Genomic DNA, 3,619 nt, shown 5'->3' with positions numbered 1-3,619 from the left:
TTCCCAAGCAAAACCTGAAGAGCCATCGTGGAGGTTCGCCAGTGAACACTGGATATTGAAGTGGGCAACCCACAAACATCGACTGCCCCCTCAGCAGAGGACCACCAGCATGGCCTACCAACTCCAAATCCCGCGGCTGCCTCAAATAATCAGCATGAGGAGAACTGTGACCACAGTCAAAATGCTGGTTGGCAAAATCAACTCCCCTGACTTCTGGGATATATGCCAGTGGCATGTTCCACTTCCTTCCTTACGATCCACCCCTCTTCTTCAGCTACAACGGAACAGGCTGAAGATCAGTGACAGATTCCTACCTGGACAAGTACTTACTACAGTACAAGCCCTGCTAATGATCGGAGTTGACCTCCAGAAATTCGCTTCTGATCGCAATTACAGGCGCTCGTTGGCGAACTTGTTCCCCTTATGTTTGGCCCCTGATGTCAACTCATACCGATACCTCCACCTACTATCTGCTATGAGGCTCTGAACGGCACGTTGCAGGCAAATCGACAAACTGTCTCACAAGAAAATGCAATACCAAACATCAAGTGGCACTGTGAAATATTCTGACCTGTGTGAATATGCTTAATATGTGCTTTGTACATATGACGTGTACATACCTTGGTGTACTGTCTGCCTCACAACTATGTACATACTCATATCTATTGAATGGCTAATGCTACATTTTTAATTGTTATGTTATCTTTTATACTGTACAAATTTTTATACTGTACATATTTTTATATTACCCTATATCATTGTCAAGCCCCTGGCCTCGTGGCTGTGGCGGGCACAGCCACAGCCACGAGGCCAGGGGCTGTGGCTGTGGCGGGCACATTATTGTACTTTATCTTTACTGTACAATAAAGATTTTCTTCTTATTGCTGCCTAGAAAAGGAGCAACCTCCTTTCTTTGACTCTCTATGGTAGCGATTTTGGAACTATCACCCTTGCCCAATCGTAAATCTTTTTTTGCATTCTTCGAAACCTGTACATTCAAATTACACTAGTGTATACAGGGTGTTTCAGTTAAACGTTTCAGAACTTCTAAGAGGGGTAGGGTACATCCTGACAACTCGAAATCATATAGCAATGTGGGGTCGGAAATGCTTTCCTGAAGCGGTATTGTACACAGAAGTCGTCGTGCGACGTCGTGCAGCACAGATTCGATTTTCGGTCAATGTATGGGCCGGTATTATGGGAGATCACCTCATCGGACCTTACCTGTTACCGTGTCGTCTAACCGGACCTATCTACTTGATCTTTCTGCAGCAAGTATTGCCACAACTTTTGAGAGATGAACAGATTTCTGCATCGACGCAACAGACAATGTGGTTCCAACACGATGGAGCCCCTGCCCATTATAGCGGAGATGTTCGTAACTACCTGGATGTCACATTTGGTCAACAGTGGATCGGACGTGGTGGTCTCGTGCGTTGGCCTGCTCGGTCACCCGACCTATCATGTCTTGATTTTTATTTCTGGGGTCATATGAAATCGCTAGTTTATGACACCCCTGTTGACAATGCTGAGGAGCTGGTTGCAAGAATCGCAGTAGCTGCCGAAGAAATTCGAAATTCGCCTGGAGTATTCCAGAATGTTCGGATGTCCATGCGTCGGAGATGTGAGGCGTGCATTGTAGCCCGTGGAAGAAACTTCGAACACTTACTTTAATCCATGTACCTTTTGCTTCTTTTCATGTATTATTAAAACGATTTCTCACTTACGGTCTCTTTTCTTTATGGTGCTTCTGTGTACAACACCGCTTCAGGAAAGCATTTCCGACCCCACATTGCTATATGTTTTCGAGTTGTCAGGATGTACCCTACCCCTCTTAGAAGTTCTGAAACGTTTAACTGAAACACCCTGTATAGTGTATAGTGTGTTCTTGTCTAACGGCACCAGGGGTTTTCCCCATCTCCGCATTACTTTCATTGTGGGTGTAACAGTTCACTGTAAAGGTGGGAGATTTAAAAGTGTATGGATCTTGAGGTGTGTAATGTCATGTACCGTTGTTCTTCTGGCCATTTAGCCGCTAGATCTTGCTGGGTCCCAACATTGTCCACACTATGCCTTGTGGAGGCAGACCAGGTATACCAGTATTCAGATATTTACTCTGGCAGATCCTGCCACCTAATTTCCTGAGATTTCAGTGGCTAGAACCTATTTGTAAAAAAAAAAAAAAAAAAAAAAAAAGGGATGAGACGCTGTTAGGTTTGAGAGGCCAAGAGAGTTTGCACATTAATTTGGGTGCTTTAAATTTTGGTTGTGTGGGACATTTTCTGTTGACTTAGACAGAGTAGGAGGGGAGACTGAAGACTGGGGGGTGAAAGTCGATAGAGAAGGTGACCCCTGGGAAGATCAGTGGGGCAGGCCCATGCCCCACCAGGAGGAAGGAAATAGGGGAGGGGAGAAGACAGAGAGTCTGTTCCCTCCCCCAGGTGGTGGAAAGAAAGTACCATGCAAGGGAGCAATTCTTCTAGTCCAATCCAGTGTAAGTCCGATCTGATGTCTCTGTTTATTGGTCACGTTTCATGGTTTCAGTTCACTGTCATGTTGAAGACAGGGGCCCACTCCTTTGAGAGTCCTTGTTCTGTTAAGTTTGTTGGAGTCCATTGACAGTTCCAGTTTGCATGTCGATATTCAGTGGTTGAGTTTTCAGTTAGTGAGTTAACAACAAAAACATATTTACAAAAGAGATACACATGAGAAAAAAGATAAATCAGATTATTAACAAAGCACAGTTTTACATTTTCAGTTCGACGAGGATACCCTTCCTGTATTTTTTATTATTGACCACTTCTTGGAGGTCCCCGTCGATGGCTTGCAGTGAGGGCAGCATTTGCTTTGGCAGGAATCTGTCGGTTAGTACTAGCCGGTTACGGTTTGCTAGCAGCTGTGCTGAAGACCGGAGATAAGGGGGAGGAATGCGCCAAGAGCAGTGATCCCAGAAGTTCGGCTCTGTAATTTTACCGGTGGCCATCTTGATGGTGAACAGCAGCCTTCTTTCTGCGATGTAGGACCGGAGCCTGCGTAGTTGAAGAGCTTCTGCTAACTGCGTTGATCTGAGAGCTGGGGGAAGGTGGAGTTTGCTGTTGGCCCATTTTAGAAGCCAGAATTCGGCAGAGAATATTCTTTTGATGTTGGATTCGGCGGCCGAGGCCCATATCTCTGAAGCATACAGTATTGTCGGGTAAAGGATTGATACGATGTATCTTTTTACCAGTTGTGGGTCGGTGGTGTGGAGCAGCTGTTGTTTGGCGACCCAGCCTAGTGAGTTCAGCCTCGACTGTATGAGGTTTATGTGATCGTTGAAAGATAGTTTGGAGTCGAAGACGACCCCCAGATCTTTGTGTGTTTGAACACTTGGAACTGAGGAGCCGTTAAGCACAGGCTCCAACCTTGTTGGGCTGCCCTTTAGAGAGTAAGTTATTTGTGCTGATTTTAGGGGGTTGATTTGGAGGTTGAAGGTATTGAGGTAGTCAGCCATGTCCTGCAGTTTGCTAGTGATTTGCTGAGTGATTTCGGCTGCCGAGTTGGATGGCGATATTTTAGTAAGGAGCTTGACATCGTCAGCATATGTGATCCAATTGCACTTATTGGTCACAAATGGCACCAT

Source organism: Mastigoproctus giganteus, chromosome 8, assembly GCF_048544385.1.
Source record: "Mastigoproctus giganteus isolate SK-2022 chromosome 8, ASM4854438v1, whole genome shotgun sequence".
NCBI lineage: Eukaryota > Metazoa > Arthropoda > Arachnida > Uropygi > Thelyphonidae > Mastigoproctus > Mastigoproctus giganteus.
Note: the sequence above shows the minus strand (reverse complement) of the source record.